Here is a 19932-nt window from a genome sequence, read left to right on the forward strand (position 1 = left end):
ATGACACACTCAACTTTATGTCACTTTTTTTAAAACGCCAAGGGCATTTGAGAAATTCTTGGCTGCTGAATTGTCCCTTTTTGCAAATTTCTCTTAGGTAAGACACTCCAGCTTCTTCAAACCATGGTACAGTTCCTTCCATGTAAAAAACCATAGCAAAAAACAAGATAAATTAAAACAAAACCCATCAAATTACATTTGAGAACACACAATTGCTCAGCAGGCCCACTATTCAAGAAGCTAGAGGTACAGAATCCTCAGCCTTCAGCCCATGGCCTGAAGTTTTGTCTCTATCATGGCCCCTCAATTCCCTGGCATGTCCACATTAACTCATGAATCTTTACTCATTTCCTCTTCAAATGCACAGGATCCAATATATTTGAACCCTGTTCACCTGGGCTGTAATCATCCAAGGACACACCAGAGGAAGGGCAGCCACTCCCTTGCCTGGGGCCTTGGAGCTTATCACAATAGAAATGGACACCTGAACAAGGGGAGCCAAAACAAAGAGAGGCATATTCCTAAAGCCTGAAGCACAGAAGCTACCTATAGACCAGTAGTGGGATTTCACAAATTATGTAAGAATCTCTGTGCACATGCTTGGCATGGTCCCTCATGCCTATAATCCCAGCAATCTGGGGGCTGAGGTGGATGGATCCTTGGGAGTTCCAGTCCATCTTAGGCTACAAATTTATCTCAAGTCCTCTTTCAACAACTACATAAGATGCTGTTTCCAAAAAGAGGACAACATTAAACTAGACACACTTGGTCTAGGTCCCTGGGTTCACTACATGAGTTGTGGAGTCTAAATATTCCATGCCATGAGAAAATACCTGGGATTTCTGGTGAAAGGGGCATTTGCATCCCTTTTCTAAGGGTTTCCCTTTCACCATGTTACAGTTGAATTCTGGGAAAACCTGCTGGTGATAAGGTATTGAGCTAGTACCTCATGTTTAGTGTTCAGGGTTATGCTGGAATGGCTGCAGACCACCTTGAAATAGCGATTGCAGACAAGTGAACCCCGAGGAAGCTGGATAGTTGAAGCAGGCAATCCAAATATTCATGCACTGCAAGGATTCACTTTCATTTTGGGTCTCATCTTCTGGTTGCTGGCTTTTAGTGCTAACTGATACTACCATGGTGGCAGTAATCCAGCAGAGACTGCATGTATGGTTTGCAGGTTTCCTTCCCAAGCCACCAGAAATTTGGCAGAACCCAAATCATTGTGGCATTTTCTTTCCTCCCTTGAAACATTTGGCTTTCTAAGTTTGATAACTGAATAGACTGGGCTAGTCACCTTTGGACCCCATATACCACAAACAGAGCTAAAGACAGAGCCAATTACTTCCCTCCACTTGTCAAAATATGTCAAATTTGCTTGATCACCACAAGTTCAAAGAAAATTCTGAGGCAACTTAGAGAGGTGAAGCAAATACTGCATGATTGGAATTGCTGTGGTTGTATGAGGTGGAAAGCTGCAGAGTTGGGCTGAAACTGTTCACAGAAATCCACAGGCTTGTGGTTGCCAGGCAACCACACTGGGCTGAGATTGGCTGAACATCCCTGTGAGGTGGATTATAGGCTCTAGGTTTGAAAATTTAAAAGACTGGGATAGTCAAGTTTGGAACCCATAGACCTCAGACATACCAAAAGGTTTTCCAATGACTTCCCTCCACTTCTCAAAATATGTCAAATTTTCTTGATCACTACAACTGTAAAAAAAATTCTGAGGCAACATAGAGAGGCTAATCAAATACTGCATGATTGGAATGGCTGTGGTTGTATGAGGTGGAAAGCTGCAGAGTTGGGCTGAAACAGTTCACAGAAATCCACAAGCTTGTGGTTGCCAGGCAACCACAATGGGCTGTGATTGGCTGAGCACCATTGTGAGCTGGACTTTAGGCTCTAGGATACAAGTGTGCAGTAGGAGACCTGAGTCACAATGCTGGGCGTTGCCATGGAGACCTCAGTGGCACAGAGGACCTTGTAGGGCAAGATTTAAATAGGATGAATATTCTTGGCCTGGTATGCCACAATATTCTCTCCGAAGGCTTCACTGCTCAGAATTTGTGGATGGAAATGCTTGCCAATCTACACATTGATGTACTTTCAATGGGATATTAAATATGCCAGGGCCTGGCAGATGACCTCTGCCATGTCCTATCCTTGAGCATACGCTTTTCCCTTGTCATGTCAGTCATTTGGCTGAGTCCTGTTCCCTAAGCTATTCAGTCAAGACTTGCTGGCATCATTCACCTGCAGTATAAGAGCTTTCTGTGAAATTTCTCAGCAGAAATCCTCTGCAAGCACATAGCTTTGGATATGAGAGACAGTGGTGGAAGTTGAATTTCAAGGGCAGATATTTGAAAACAATGAAACAAGCCCCGAATAAGATCTTTACATGTTTCCCAGATGAATATGTTTGGAAATATGGGGGAAGATGGAGATCAAGGCTGGGAAGAGTGCACACCCATTTCAAGGTACAAAAACCAGGGAAAAACATGGGCAAGCAAGAGAGCTGGTTAATCTGATGTAAAAATCTTTGATGATGAAAGGAAAATTATATTCTCATGATGATATAATCAGGCTGTAGACGTGAAGTTTTCATGTGGGTTGTCCTATGTGTGCCCTTCTGCATTGGGCAGTGGATGCAAGACAGGAGATCTTCAAATAAATCTGGTGGAACACAAAATACTGAAAAAAATAATGCAGCCTAAATCCTGTGTATTCCTTCCCTTTGAGAACATATATGGATAATGTACGAAGTTTCAAAAGAGAAAATGTCTATTGGGTCATGGTTTCAACAATGAAATGGTCACTTCACATAACATTTTGAATTTTGCTTTCACCGTTGCTCATGTACCAGGCCTGAGTAAAGCAGAATGCAGAGTAAGCCTCATCAATAGTTGTGCATTCCATAAGTGGTTTTAAAACCAGTGAAACCCTTTGGACTTAGTGTTTGTATTTAATTGGTTGATTGGTTTTGCAAATTGTTTGTTTTACTATTTTTAACTTTGTGAGTCAGGGAAGCCCTCACTCATAGTGATTTCGACCTCTCCAAAAGCTCTGAAGTTATTCATGTAACAGCTATTACATGCTATAAGTTTCTCCTATTAAAACTTGAAAGACTAACAGACTCTGCTACTTTTCATCTAAATTCAGTGTTGTGCTAAGTTCAGGGTTGGACTTTTTACAAGTCCTTTGAAATGTGTCCTCCTCTAGTCACTGGTCGTGCTGGAATTTACTTTCTTGTGAAGACAGGATTTGAGCACATTGACACAAGTACAGTTTGCCACTACTCTGGACACCTGGTTAAATATCGAGTTCCCTAAATGGTGTGTGTTTTACTTTGATCTCTGCTGACACTTTGCTCATCCAGTTAGAACCACAGGACTCCAGGCCATAGCGTTCCAGGCCTAAACAAAAAATTTCCATTCCGTTTTGGGAGTTCATTTGTCTCTCATATTTACTTTTTCCACAAATGTGTGCTTCAGGAGAGGCCCTGTCCAAATGTGGAGAGGCCCATTTTCATTCACTCACTTTCAGACTTTCTAAGATTTTCAGTTACTAGAGATTTGCCCAGACTTGCCATTGTCAAGGGACAGTGCACGTCACTTGAAATTGTGCAGTATTACTTCATGTGTCTCCGTGGAAATTCCACCAATGGGAAACTCTCGCTGTAGTCATCTCCAAGTGTTGCTGCGTAAGAAAATATAACTAACAAAGGATGTGGTTTCAAGCAGAATGAGGAAAGGGGGGATTATCTTTATTTCAGTGCAGGTTGACCTTTCAAAGAAACAGTAATTCCTATCAAATAGAAGGTAAAATCTTTTGTAAAGAGACATGGACATGACACACTCAACTTTATGTCACTTTTTTTAAAACGCCAAGGGCATTTGAGAAATTCTTGGCTGCTGAATTGTCCCTTTTTGCAAATTTCTCTTAGGTAAGACACTCCAGCTTCTTCAAACCATGGTACAGTTCCTTCCATGTAAAAAACCAAAGCAAAAAAGAAAATAAATTAAAACAAAACCCATCAAATTACATTTGAGAACACACAATTGCTCAGCAGGCCCACTATTCAAGAAGCTAGAGGTACAGAATCCTCAGCCTTCAGCCCATGGCCTGAAGTTTTGTCTCTATCATGGCCCCTCAATTCCCTGGCATGTCCACATTAACTCATGAATCTTTACTCATTTCCTCTTCAAATGCACAGGATCCAATATATTTGAACCCTGTTCACCTGGGCTGTAATCATCCAAGGACACACCAGATGAAGGGCAGCCACTCCCTTGCCTGGGGCCTTGGAGCTTATCACAATAGAAATGGACACCTGAACAAGGGGAGCCAAAACAAAGAGAGGCATATTCCTAAAGCCTGAAGCACAGAAGCTACCTATAGACCAGTAGTGGGATTTCACAAATTATGTAAGAATCTCTGTGCACATGCTTGGCATGGTCCCTCATGCCTATAATCCCAGCAATCTGGGGGCTGAGGTGGATGGATCCTTGGGAGTTCCAGTCCATCTTAGGCTACAAATTTATCTCAAGTCCTCTTTCAACAACTACATAAGATGCTGTTTCCAAAAAGAGGACAACATTAAACTAGACACACTTGGTCTAGGTCCCTGGGTTCACTACATGAGTTGTGGAGTCTAAATATTCCATGCCATGAGAAAATACCTGGGATTTCTAGTGAAAGGGGCATTTGCATCCCTTTTCTAAGGGTTTCCCTTTCACCATGTTACAGTTGAATTCTGGGAAAACCTGCTGGTGATAAGGTATTGAGCTAGTACCTCATGTTTAGTGTTCAGGGTTATGCTGGAATGGCTGCAGACCTCCTTGAAATAGCGATTGCAGACAAGTGAACCCCGAGGAAGCTGGATAGTTGAAGCAGGCACTCCAAATATTCATGCACTGCAAGGATTCACTTTCATTTTGGGTCTCATCTTCTGGTTGCTGGCTTTTAGTGCTAACTGATACTACCATGGTGGCAGTAATCCAGCAGAGACTGCATGTATGGTTTGCAGGTTTGCTTCCCAAGCCACCAGAAATTTGGCAGAACCCAAATCATTGTGGCATTTTCTTTCCTCCCTTGAAACATTTGGCTTTCTAAGTTTGATAACTGAATAGACTGGGCTAGTCACCTTTGGACCCCATATACCACAAACAGAGCTAAAGACAGAGCCAATTACTTCCCTCCACTTGTCAAAATATGTCAAATTTGCTTGATCACCACAAGTTCAAAGAAAATTCTGAGGCAACTTAGAGAGGTGAAGCAAATACTGCATGATTGGAATGGCTGTGGTTGTATGAGGTGGAAAGCTGCAGAGTTGGGCTGAAAGTGTTCACAGAAATCCACAGGCTTGTGGTTGCCAGGCAACCACACTGGGCTGAGATTGGCTGAACATCCCTGTGAGGTGGATTTTAGGCTCTAGGTTTGAAAATTTAAAAGACTGGGATAGTCAAGTTTGGAACCCATAGACCTCAGACATACCAAAAGGTTTTCCAATGACTTCCCTCCACTTCTCAAAATATGTCAAATTTTCTTGATCACTACAACTGTAAAAAAAATTCTGAGGCAACATAGAGAGGCTAATCAAATACTGCATGATTGGAATGGCTGTGGTTGTATGAGGTGGAAAGCTGCAGAGTTGGGCTGAAACAGTTCACAGAAATCCACAAGCTTGTGGTTGCCAGGCAACCACAATGGGCTATGATTGGCTGAGCACCATTGTGAGCTGGACTTTAGGCTCTAGGATACAAGTGTGCAGTAGGAGACCTGAGTCACAATGCTGGGCGTTGCCATGGAGACCTCAGTGGCACAGAGGACCTTGTAGGGCAAGATTTAAATAGGATGAATATTCTTGGCCTGGTATGCCACAATATTCTCTCCGAAGGCTTCACTGCTCAGAATTTGTGGATGGAAATGCTTGCCAATCTACACATTGATGTACTTTCAATGGGATATTAAATATGCCAGGGCCTGGCAGATGACCTCTGCCATGTCCTATCCTTGAGCATACGCTTTTCCCTTGTCATGTCAGTCATTTGGCTGAGTCCTGTTCCCTAAGCTATTCAGTCAAGACTTGCTGGCATCATTCACCTGCAGTATAAGAGCTTTCTGTGAAATTTCTCAGCAGAAATCCTCTGCAAGCACATAGCTTTGGATATGAGAGACAGTGGTGGAAGTTGAATTTCAAGGGCAGATATTTGAAAACAATGAAACAAGCCCCAAATAAGATCTTTACATGTTTCCCAGATGAATATGTTTGGAAATATGGGGGAAGATGGAGATCAAGGCTGGGAAGAGTGCACACCCATTTCAAGGTACAAAAACCAGGGAAAAACATGGGCAAGCAAGAGAGCTGGTTAATCTGATGTAAAAATCTTTGATGATGAAAGGAAAATTATATTCTCATGATGATATAATCAGGCTGTAGACGTGAAGTTTTCATGTGGGTTGTCCTATGTGTGCCCTTCTGCATTGGGCAGTGGATGCAAGACAGGAGATCTTCAAATAAATCTGGTGGAACACAAAATACTGAAAAAAATAATGCAGCCTAAATCCTGTGTATTCCTTCCCTTTGAGAACATATATGGATAATGTACGAAGTTTCAAAAGAGAAAATGTCTATTGGGTCATGGTTTCAACAATGAAATGGTCACTTCACATAACATTTTGAATTTTGCTTTCACCGTTGCTCATGTACCAGGCCTGAGTAAAGCAGAATGCAGAGTAAGCCTCATCAATAGTTGTGCATTCCATAAGTGGTTTTAAAACCAGTGAAACCCTTTGGACTTAGTGTTTGTATTTAATTGGTTGATTGGTTTTGCAAATTGTTTGTTTTACTATTTTTAACTTTGTGAGTCAGGGAAGCCCTCACTCATAGTGATTTCGACCTCTCCAAAAGCTCTGAAGTTATTCATGTAACAGCTATTACATGCTATAAGTTTCTCCTATTAAAACTTGAAAGACTAACAGACTCTGCTACTTTTCATCTAAATTCAGTGTTGTGCTAAGTTCAGGGTTGGACTTTTTACAAGTCCTTTGAAATGTGTCCTCCTCTAGTCACTGGTCGTGCTGGAATTTACTTTCTTGTGAAGACAGGATTTGAGCACATTGACACAAGTACAGTTTGCCACTACTCTGGACACCTGGTTAAATATCGAGTTCCCTAAATGGTGTGTGTTTTACTTTGATCTCTGCTGACACTTTGCTCATCCAGTTAGAACCACAGGACTCCAGGCCATAGCGTTCCAGGCCTAAACAAGAAAATTTCCATTCCGTTTTGGGAGTTCATTTGTCTCTCATATTTACTTTTTCCACAAATGTGTGCTTCAGGAGAGGCCCTGTCCAAATGTGGAGAGGCCCATTTTCATTCACTCACTTTCAGACTTTCTAAGATTTTCAGTTACTAGAGATTTGCCCAGACTTGCCATTGTCAAGGGACAGTGCACTTCACTTGAAATTGTGCAGTATTACTTCATGTGTCTCCGTGGAAATTCCACCAATGGGAAACTCTCGCTGTAGTCATCTCCAAGTGTTGCTGCGTAAGAAAATATAACTAACAAAGGATGTGGTTTCAAGCAGAATGAGGAAAGGGGGGATTATCTTTATTTCAGTGCAGGTTGACCTTTCAAAGAAACAGTAATTCCTATCAAATAGAAGGTAAAATCTTTTGTAAAGAGACATGGACATGACACACTCAACTTTATGTCACTTTTTTTAAAACACCAAGGGCATTTGAGAAATTCTTGGCTGCTGAATTGTCCCTTTTTGCAAATTTCTCTTAGGTAAGACACTCCAGCTTCTTCAAACCATGGTACAGTTCCTTCCATGTAAAAAACCAAAGCAAAAAACAAAATAAATTAAAACAAAACCCATCAAATTACATTTGAGAACACACAATTGCTCAGCAGGCCCACTATTCAAGAAGCTAGAGGTACAGAATCCTCAGCCTTCAGCCCATGGCCTGAAGTTTTGTCTCTATCATGGCCCCTCAATTCCCTGGCATGTCCACATTAACTCATGAATCTTTACTCATTTCCTCTTCAAATGCACAGGATCCAATATATTTGAACCCTGTTCACCTGGGCTGTAATCATCCAAGGACACACCAGATGAAGGGCAGCCACTCCCTTGCCTGGGGCCTTGGAGCTTATCACAATAGAAATGGACACCTGAACAAGGGGAGCCAAAACAAAGAGAGGCATATTCCTAAAGCCTGAAGCACAGAAGCTACCTATAGACCAGTAGTGGGATTTCACAAATTATGTAAGAATCTCTGTGCACATGCTTGGCATGGTCCCTCATGCCTATAATCCCAGCAATCTGGGGGCTGAGGTGGATGGATCCTTGGGAGTTCCAGTCCATCTTAGGCTACAAATTTATCTCAAGTCCTCTTTCAACAACTACATAAGATGCTGTTTCCAAAAAGAGGACAACATTAAACTAGACACACTTGGTCTAGGTCCCTGGGTTCACTACATGAGTTGTGGAGTCTAAATATTCCATGCCATGAGAAAATACCTGGGATTTCTAGTGAAAGGGGCATTTGCATCCCTTTTCTAAGGGTTTCCCTTTCACCATGTTACAGTTGAATTCTGGGAAAACCTGCTGGTGATAAGGTATTGAGCTAGTACCTCATGTTTAGTGTTCAGGGTTATGCTGGAATGGCTGCAGACCTCCTTGAAATAGCGATTGCAGACAAGTGAACCCCGAGGAAGCTGGATAGTTGAAGCAGGCACTCCAAATATTCATGCACTGCAAGGATTCACTTTCATTTTGGGTCTCATCTTCTGGTTGCTGGCTTTTAGTGCTAACTGATACTACCATGGTGGCAGTAATCCAGCAGAGACTGCATGTATGGTTTGCAGGTTTGCTTCCCAAGCCACCAGAAATTTGGCAGAACCCAAATCATTGTGGCATTTTCTTTCCTCCCTTGAAACATTTGGCTTTCTAAGTTTGATAACTGAATAGACTGGGCTAGTCACCTTTGGACCCCATATACCACAAACAGAGCTAAAGACAGAGCCAATTACTTCCCTCCACTTGTCAAAATATGTCAAATTTGCTTGATCACCACAAGTTCAAAGAAAATTCTGAGGCAACTTAGAGAGGTGAAGCAAATACTGCATGATTGGAATGGCTGTGGTTGTATGAGGTGGAAAGCTGCAGAGTTGGGCTGAAACTGTTCACAGAAATCCACAGGCTTGTGGTTGCCAGGCAACCACACTGGGCTGAGATTGGCTGAACATCCCTGTGAGGTGGATTTTAGGCTCTAGGTTTGAAAATTTAAAAGACTGGGATAGTCAAGTTTGGAACCCATAGACCTCAGACATACCAAAAGGTTTTCCAATGACTTCCCTCCACTTCTCAAAATATGTCAAATTTTCTTGATCACTACAACTGTAAAAAAAATTCTGAGGCAACATAGAGAGGCTAATCAAATACTGCATGATTGGAATGGCTGTGGTTGTATGAGGTGGAAAGCTGCAGAGTTGGGCTGAAACAGTTCACAGAAATCCACAAGCTTGTGGTTGCCAGGCAACCACAATGGGCTGTGATTGGCTGAGCACCATTGTGAGCTGGACTTTAGGCTCTAGGATACAAGTGTGCAGTAGGAGACCTGAGTCACAATGCTGGGCGTTGCCATGGAGACCTCAGTGGCACAGAGGACCTTGTAGGGCAAGATTTAAATAGGATGAATATTCTTGGCCTGGTATGCCACAATATTCTCTCCGAAGGCTTCACTGCTCAGAATTTGTGGATGGAAAGGCTTGCCAATCTACACATTGATGTACTTTCAATGGGATATTAAATATGCCAGGGCCTGTCAGATGACCTCTGCCATGTCCTATCCTTGAGCATACGCTTTTCCCTTGTCATGTCAGTCATTTGGCTGAGTCCTGTTCCCTAAGCTATTCAGTCAAGACTTGCTGGCATCATTCACCTGCAGTATAAGAGCTTTCTGTGAAATTTCTCAGCAGAAATCCTCTGCAAGCACATAGCTTTGGATATGAGAGACAGTGGTGGAAGTTGAATTTCAAGGGCAGATATTTGAAAACAATGAAACAAGCCCCGAATAAGATCTTTACATGTTTCCCAGATGAATATGTTTGGAAATATGGGGGAAGATGGAGATCAAGCCTGGGAAGAGTGCACACCCATTTCAAGGTACAAAAACCAGGGAAAAACATGGGCAAGCAAGAGAGCTGGTTAATCTGATGTAAAAATCTTTGATGATGAAAGGAAAATTATATTCTCATGATGATATAATCAGGCTGTAGACGTGAAGTTTTCATGTGGGTTGTCCTATGTGTGCCCTTCTGCATTGGGCAGTGGATGCAAGACAGGAGATCTTCAAATAAATCTGGTGGAACACAAAATACTGAAAAAAATAATGCAGCCTAAATCCTGTGTATTCCTTCCCTTTGAGAACATATATGGATAATGTATGAAGTTTCAAAAGAGAAAATGTCTATTGGGTCATGGTTTCAACAATGAAATGGTCACTTCACATAACATTTTGAATTTTGCTTTCACAGTTGCTCATGTACCAGGCCTGAGTAAAGCAGAATGCAGAGTAAGCCTCATCAATAGTTGTGCATTTCATAAGTGGTTTTAAAACCAGTGAAACCCTTTGGACTTAGTGTTTGTATTTAATTGGTTGATTGGTTTTGCAAATTGTTTGTTTTACTATTTTTAACTTTGTGAGTCAGGGAAGCCCTCACTCATAGTGATTTCGACCTCTCCAAAAGCTCTGAAGTTATTCATGTAACAGCTATTACATGCTATAAGTTTCTCCTATTAAAACTTGAAAGACTAACAGACTCTGCTACTTTTCATCTAAATTCAGTGTTGTGCTAAGTTCAGGGTTGGACTTTTTACAAGTCCTTTGAAATGTGTCCTCCTCTAGTCACTGGTCGTGCTGGAATTTACTTTCTTGTGAAGACAGGATTTGAGCACATTGACACAAGTACAGTTTGCCACTACTCTGGACACCTGGTTAAATATCGAGTTCCCTAAATGGTGTGTGTTTTACTTTGATCTCTGCTGACACTTTGCTCATCCAGTTAGAACCACAGGACTCCAGGCCATAGCGTTCCAGGCCTAAACAAGAAAATTTCCATTCCGTTTTGGGAGTTCATTTGTCTCTCATATTTACTTTTTCCACAAATGTGTGCTTCAGGAGAGGCCCTGTCCAAATGTGGAGAGGCCCATTTTCATTCACTCACTTTCAGACTTTCTAAGATTTTCAGTTACTAGAGATTTGCCCAGACTTGCCATTGTCAAGGGACAGTGCACTTCACTTGAAATTGTGCAGTATTACTTCATGTGTCTCCGTGGAAATTCCACCAATAGGAAACTCTCGCTGTAGTCATCTCCAAGTGTTGCTGCGTAAGAAAATATAACTAACAAAGGATGTGGTTTCAAGCAGAATGAGGAAAGGAGGGATTATCTTTATTTCAGTGCAGGTTGACCTTTCAAAGAAACAGTAATTCCTATCAAATAGGAGGTAAAATCTTTTGTAAAGAGACATGGACATGACACACTCAACTTTATGTCACTTTTTTTAAAACGCCAAGGGCATTTGAGAAATTCTTGGCTGCTGAATTGTCCCTTTTTGCAAATTTCTCTTAGGTAAGACACTCCAGCTTCTTCAAACCATGGTACAGTTCCTTCCATGTAAAAAACCATAGCAAAAAACAAGATAAATTAAAACAAAACCCATCAAATTACATTTGAGAACACACAATTGCTCAGCAGGCCCACTATTCAAGAAGCTAGAGGTACAGAATCCTCAGCCTTCAGCCCATGGCCTGAAGTTTTGTCTCTATCATGGCCCCTCAATTCCCTGGCATGTCCACATTAACTCATGAATCTTTACTCATTTCCTCTTCAAATGCACAGGATCCAATATATTTGAACCCTGTTCACCTGGGCTGTAATCATCCAAGGACACACCAGAGGAAGGGCAGCCACTCCCTTGCCTGGGGCCTTGGAGCTTATCACAATAGAAATGGACACCTGAACAAGGGGAGCCAAAACAAAGAGAGGCATATTCCTAAAGCCTGAAGCACAGAAGCTACCTATAGACCAGTAGTGGGATTTCACAAATTATGTAAGAATCTCTGTGCACATGCTTGGCATGGTCCCTCATGCCTATAATCCCAGCAATCTGGGGGCTGAGGTGGATGGATCCTTGGGAGTTCCAGTCCATCTTAGGCTACAAATTTATCTCAAGTCCTCTTTCAACAACTACATAAGATGCTGTTTCCAAAAAGAGGACAACATTAAACTAGACACACTTGGTCTAGGTCCCTGGGTTCACTACATGAGTTGTGGAGTCTAAATATTCCATGCCATGAGAAAATACCTGGGATTTCTGGTGAAAGGGGCATTTGCATCCCTTTTCTAAGGGTTTCCCTTTCACCATGTTACAGTTGAATTCTGGGAAAACCTGCTGGTGATAAGGTATTGAGCTAGTACCTCATGTTTAGTGTTCAGGGTTATGCTGGAATGGCTGCAGACCTCCTTGAAATAGCGATTGCAGACAAGTGAACCCCGAGGAAGCTGGATAGTTGAAGCAGGCACTCCAAATATTCATGCACTGCAAGGATTCACTTTCATTTTGGGTCTCATCTTCTGGTTGCTGGCTTTTAGTGCTAACTGATACTACCATGGTGGCAGTAATCCAGCAGAGACTGCATGTATGGTTTGCAGGTTTGCTTCCCAAGCCACCAGAAATTTGGCAGAACCCAAATCATTGTGGCATTTTCTTTCCTCCCTTGAAACATTTGGCTTTCTAAGTTTGATAACTGAATAGACTGGGCTAGTCACCTTTGGACCCCATATACCACAAACAGAGCTAAAGACAGAGCCAATTACTTCCCTCCACTTGTCAAAATATGTCAAATTTGCTTGATCACCACAAGTTCAAAGAAAATTCTGAGGCAACTTAGAGAGGTGAAGCAAATACTGCATGATTGGAATTGCTGTGGTTGTATGAGGTGGAAAGCTGCAGAGTTGGGCTGAAACTGTTCACAGAAATCCACAGGCTTGTGGTTGCCAGGCAACCACACTGGGCTGAGATTGGCTGAACATCCCTGTGAGGTGGATTATAGGCTCTAGGTTTGAAAATTTAAAAGACTGGGATAGTCAAGTTTGGAACCCATAGACCTCAGACATACCAAAAGGTTTTCCAAAGACTTCCCTCCACTTCTCAAAATATGTCAAATTTTCTTGATCACTACAACTGTAAAAAAAATTCTGAGGCAACATAGAGAGGCTAATCAAATACTGCATGATTGGAATGGCTGTGGTTGTATGAGGTGGAAAGCTGCAGAGTTGGGCTGAAACAGTTCACAGAAATCCACAAGCTTGTGGTTGCCAGGCAACCACAATGGGCTGTGATTGGCTGAGCACCATTGTGAGCTGGACTTTAGGCTCTAGGATACAAGTGTGCAGTAGGAGACCTGAGTCACAATGCTGGGCGTTGCCATGGAGACCTCAGTGGCACAGAGGACCTTGTAGGGCAAGATTTAAATAGGATGAATATTCTTGGCCTGGTATGCCACAATATTCTCTCCGAAGGCTTCACTGCTCAGAATTTGTGGATGGAAATGCTTGCCAATCTACACATTGATGTACTTTCAATGGGATATTAAATATGCCAGGGCCTGTCAGATGACCTCTGCCATGTCCTATCCTTGAGCATACGCTTTTCCCTTGTCATGTCAGTCATTTGGCTGAGTCCTGTTCCCTAAGCTATTCAGTCAAGACTTGCTGGCATCATTCACCTGCAGTATAAGAGCTTTCTGTGAAATTTCTCAGCAGAAATCCTCTGCAAGCACATAGCTTTGGATATGAGAGACAGTGGTGGAAGTTGAATTTCAAGGGCAGATATTTGAAAACAATGAAACAAGCCCCGAATAAGATCTTTACATGTTTCCCAGATGAATATGTTTGGAAATATGGGAGAAGATGGAGATCAAGCCTGGGAAGAGTGCACACCCATTTCAAGGTACAAAAACCAGGGAAAAACATGGGCAAGCAAGAGAGCTGGTAAATCTGATGTAAAAATCTTTGATGATGAAAGGAAAATTATATTCTCATGATGATATAATCAGGCTGTAGACGTGAAGTTTTCATGTGGGTTGTCCTATGTGTGCCCTTCTGCATTGGGCAGTGGATGCAAGACAGGAGATCTTCAAATAAATCTGGTGGAACACAAAATACTGAAAAAAATAATGCAGCCTAAATCCTGTGTATTCCTTCCCTTTGAGAACATATATGGATAATGTACGAAGTTTCAAAAGAGAAAATGTCTATTGGGTCATGGTTTCAACAATGAAATGGTCACTTCACATAACATTTTGAATTTTGCTTTCACCGTTGCTCATGTACCAGGCCTGAGTAAAGCAGAATGCAGAGTAAGCCTCATCAATAGTTGTGCATTCCATAAGTGGTTTTAAAACCAGTGAAACCCTTTGGACTTAGTGTTTGTATTTAATTGGTTGATTGGTTTTGCAAATTGTTTGTTTTACTATTTTTAACTTTGTGAGTCAGGGAAGCCCTCACTCATAGTGATTTCGACCTCTCCAAAAGCTCTGAAGTTATTCATGTAACAGCTATTACATGCTATAAGTTTCTCCTATTAAAACTTGAAAGACTAACAGACTCTGCTACTTTTCATCTAAATTCAGTGTTGTGCTAAGTTCAGGGTTGGACTTTTTACAAGTCCTTTGAAATGTGTCCTCCTATAGTCACTGGTCGTGCTGGAATTTACTTTCTTGTGAAGACAGGATTTGAGCACATTGACACAAGTACAGTTTGCCACTACTCTGGACACCTGGTTAAATATCGAGTTCCCTAAATGGTGTGTGTTTTACTTTGATCTCTGCTGACACTTTGCTCATCCAGTTAGAACCACAGGACTCCAGGCCATAGCGTTCCAGGCCTAAACAAGAAAATTTCCATTCCGTTTTGGGAGTTCATTTGTCTCTCATATTTACTTTTTCCACAAATGTGTGCTTCAGGAGAGGCCCTGTCCAAATGTGGAGAGGCCCATTTTCATTCACTCACTTTCAGACTTTCTAAGATTTTCAGTTACTAGAGATTTGCCCAGACTTGCCATTGTCAAGGGACAGTGCACTTCACTTGAAATTGTGCAGTATTACTTCATGTGTCTCCGTGGAAATTCCACCAATGGGAAACTCTCGCTGTAGTCATCTCCAAGTGTTGCTGCGTAAGAAAATATAACTAACAAAGGATGTGGTTTCAAGCAGAATGAGGAAAGGAGGGATTATCTTTATTTCAGTGCAGGTTGACCTTTCAAAGAAACAGTAATTCCTATCAAATAGGAGGTAAAATCTTTTGTAAAGAGACATGGACATGACACACTCAACTTTATGTCACTTTTTTTAAAACGCCAAGGGCATTTGAGAAATTCTTGGCTGCTGAATTGTCCCTTTTTGCAAATTTCTCTTAGGTAAGACACTCCAGCTTCTTCAAACCATGGTACAGTTCCTTCCATGTAAAAAACCAAAGCAAAAAACAAAATAAATTAAAACAAAACCCATCAAATTACATTTGAGAACACACAATTGCTCAGCAGGCCCACTATTCAAGAAGCTAGAGGTACAGAATCCTCAGCCTTCAGCCCATGGCATAAAGTTTTGTCTCTATCATGGCCCCTCAATTCCCTGGCATGTCCACATTAACTCATGAATCTTTACTCATTTCCTCTTCAAATGCACAGGATCCAATATATTTGAACCCTGTTCACCTGGGCTGTAATCATCCAAGGACACACCAGAGGAAGGGCAGCCACTCCCTTGCCTGGGGCCTTGGAGCTTATCACAATAGAAATGGACACCTGAACAAGGGGAGCCAAAACAAAGAGAGGCATATTCCTAAAGCCTGAAGCACAGAAGCTACCTATAGACCAGTAGTGGGATTTCACAAATTATGTAAGAATCTCTGTGCACATGCTTGGCATGGTCCCTCATGCCTATAATCCCAGCAATCTGGGGGCTGAGGTGGATGGATCCTTGGGAGTTCCAGTCCATCTTAGGCTACAAATTTATCTCAAGTCCTCTTTCAACAACTACATAAGATGCTGTTTCCAAAAAGAGGACAACATTAAACTAGACACACTTGGTCTAGGTCCCTGGGTTCACTACATGAGTTGTGGAGTCTAAATATTCCATGCCATGAGAAAATACCTGGGATTTCTGGTGAAAGGGGCATTTGCATCCCTTTTCTAAGGGTTTCCCTTTCACCATGTTACAGTTGAATTCTGGGAAAACCTGCTGGTGATAAGGTATTGAGCTAGTACCTCATGTTTAGTGTTCAGGGTTATGCTGGAATGGCTGCAGACCTCCTTGAAATAGCGATTGCAGACAAGTGAACCCCGAGGAAGCTGGATAGTTGAAGCAGGCACTCCAAATATTCATGCACTGCAAGGATTCACTTTCATTTTGGGTCTCATCTTCTGGTTGCTGGCTTTTAGTGCTAACTGATACTACCATGGTGGCAGTAATCCAGCAGAGACTGCATGTATGGTTTGCAGGTTTGCTTCCCAAGCCACCAGAAATTTGGCAGAACCCAAATCATTGTGGCATTTTCTTTCCTCCCTTGAAACATTTGGCTTTCTAAGTTTGATAACTGAATAGACTGGGCTAGTCACCTTTGGACCCCATATACCACAAACAGAGCTAAAGACAGAGCCAATTACTTCCCTCCACTTGTCAAAATATGTCAAATTTGCTTGATCACCACAAGTTCAAAGAAAATTCTGAGGCAACTTAGAGAGGTGAAGCAAATACTGCATGATTGGAATGGCTGTGGTTGTATGAGGTGGAAAGCTGCAGAGTTGGGCTGAAACTGTTCACAGAAATCCACAGGCTTGTGGTTGCCAGGCAACCACACTGGGCTGAGATTGGCTGAACATCCCTGTGAGGTGGATTTTAGGCTCTAGGTTTGAAAATTTAAAAGACTGGGATAGTCAAGTTTGGAACCCATAGACCTCAGACATACCAAAAGGTTTTCCAATTACTTCCCTCCACTTCTCAAAATATGTCAAATTTTCTTGATCACTACAACTGTAAAAAAAATTCTGAGGCAACATAGAGAGGCTAATCAAATACTGCATGATTGGAATGGCTGTGGTTGTATGAGGTGGAAAGCTGCAGAGTTGGGCTGAAACAGTTCACAGAAATCCACAAGCTTGTGGTTGCCAGGCAACCACAATGGGCTGTGATTGGCTGAGCACCATTGTGAGCTGGACTTTAGGCTCTAGGATACAAGTGTGCAGTAGGAGACCTGAGTCACAATGCTGGGCGTTGCCATGGAGACCTCAGTGGCACAGAGGACCTTGTAGGGCAAGATTTAAATAGGATGAATATTCTTGGCCTGGTATGCCACAATATTCTCTCCGAAGGCTTCACTGCTCAGAATTTGTGGATGGAAATGCTTGCCAATCTACACATTGATGTACTTTCAATGGGATATTAAATATGCCAGGGCCTGGCAGATGACCTCTGCCATGTCCTATCCTTGAGCATACGCTTTTCCCTTGTCATGTCAGTCATTTGGCTGAGTCCTGTTCCCTAAGCTATTCAGTCAAGACTTGCTGGCATCATTCACCTGCAGTATAAGAGCTTTCTGTGAAATTTCTCAGCAGAAATCCTCTGCAAGCACATAGCTTTGGATATGAGAGACAGTGGTGGAAGTTGAATTTCAAGGGCAGATATTTGAAAACAATGAAACAAGCCCCGAATAAGATCTTTACATGTTTCCCAGATGAATATGTTTGGAAATATGGGAGAAGATGGAGATCAAGCCTGGGAAGAGTGCACACCCATTTCAAGGTACAAAAACCAGGGAAAAACATGGGCAAGCAAGAGAGCTGGTTAATCTGATGTAAAAATCTTTGATGATGAAAGGAAAATTATATTCTCATGATGATATAATCAGGCTGTAGACGTGAAGTTTTCATGTGGGTTGTCCTATGTGTGCCCTTCTGCATTGGGCAGTGGATGCAAGACAGGTGATCTTCAAATAAATCTGGTGGAACACAAAATACTGAAAAAAATAATGCAGCCTAAATCCTGTGTATTCCTTCCCTTTGAGAACATATATGGATAATGTACGAAGTTTCAAAAGAGAAAATGTCTATTGGGTCATGGTTTCAACAATGAAATGGTCACTTCACATAACATTTTGAATTTTGCTTTCACCGTTGCTCATGTACCAGGCCTGAGTAAAGCAGAATGCAGAGTAAGCCTCATCAATAGTTGTGCATTCCATAAGTGGTTTTAAAACCAGTGAAACCCTTTGGACTTAGTGTGTGTATTTAATTGGTTGATTGGTTTTGCAAATTGTTTGTTTTACTATTTTTAACTTTGTGAGTCAGGGAAGCCCTCACTCATAGTGATTTCGACCTCTCCAAAAGCTCTGAAGTTATTCATGTAACAGCTATTACATGCTATAAGTTTCTCCTATTAAAACTTGAAAGACTAACAGACTCTGCTACTATTCATCTAAATTCAGTGTTGTGCTAAGTTCAGGGTTGGACTTTTTACAAGTCCTTTGAAATGTGTCCTCCTATAGTCACTGGTCGTGCTGGAATTTACTTTCTTGTGAAGACAGGATTTGAGCACATTGACACAAGTACAGTTTGCCACTACTCTGGACACCTGGTTAAATATCGAGTTCCCTAAATGGTGTGTGTTTTACTTTGATCTCTGCTGACACTTTGCTCATCCAGTTAGAACCACAGGACTCCAGGCCATAGCGTTCCAGGCCTAAACAAGAAAATTTCCATTCCGTTTTGGGAGTTCATTTGTCTCTCATATTTACTTTTTCCACAAATGTGTGCTTCAGGAGAGGCCCTGTCCAAATGTGGAGAGGCCCATTTTCATTCACTCACTTTCAGACTTTCTAAGATTTTCAGTTACTAGAGATTTGCCCAGACTTGCCATTGTCAAGGGACAGTGCACTTCACTTGAAATTGTGCAGTATTACTTCATGTGTCTCCGTGGAAATTCCACCAATGGGAAACTCTCGCTGTAGTCATCTCCAAGTGTTGCTGCGTAAGAAAATATAACTAACAAAGGATGTGGTTTCAAGCAGAATGAGGAAAGGAGGGATTATCTTTATTTCAGTGCAGGTTGACCTTTCAAAGAAACAGTAATTCCTATCAAATAGGAGGTAAAATCTTTTGTAAAGAGACATGGACATGACACACTCAACTTTATGTCACTTTTTTTAAAACGCCAAGGGCATTTGAGAAATTCTTGGCTGCTGAATTGTCCCTTTTTGCAAATTTCTCTTAGGTAAGACACTCCAGCTTCTTCAAACCATGGTACAGTTCCTTCCATGTAAAAAACCAAAGCAAAAAACAAAATAAATTAAAACAAAACCCATCAAATTACATTTGAGAACACACAATTGCTCAGCAGGCCCACTATTCAAGAAGCTAGAGGTACAGAATCCTCAGCCTTCAGCCCATGGCATAAAGTTTTGTCTCTATCATGGCCCCTCAATTCCCTGGCATGTCCACATTAACTCATGAATCTTTACTCATTTCCTCTTCAAATGCACAGGATCCAATATATTTGAACCCTGTTCACCTGGGCTGTAATCATCCAAGGACACACCAGAGGAAGGGCAGCCACTCCCTTGCCTGGGGCCTTGGAGCTTATCACAATAGAAATGGACACCTGAACAAGGGGAGCCAAAACAAAGAGAGGCATATTCCTAAAGCCTGAAGCACAGAAGCTACCTATAGACCAGTAGTGGGATTTCACAAATTATGTAAGAATCTCTGTGCACATGCTTGGCATGGTCCCTCATGCCTATAATCCCAGCAATCTGGGGGCTGAGGTGGATGGATCCTTGGGAGTTCCAGTCCATCTTAGG

The sequence above is a fragment of the Cavia porcellus genome, unplaced genomic scaffold (genome assembly GCF_034190915.1).
Source record: "Cavia porcellus strain 051 isolate PalLab524CR breed Dunkin Hartley unplaced genomic scaffold, mCavPor4.1 scaffold_33, whole genome shotgun sequence".
NCBI lineage: Eukaryota > Metazoa > Chordata > Mammalia > Rodentia > Caviidae > Cavia > Cavia porcellus.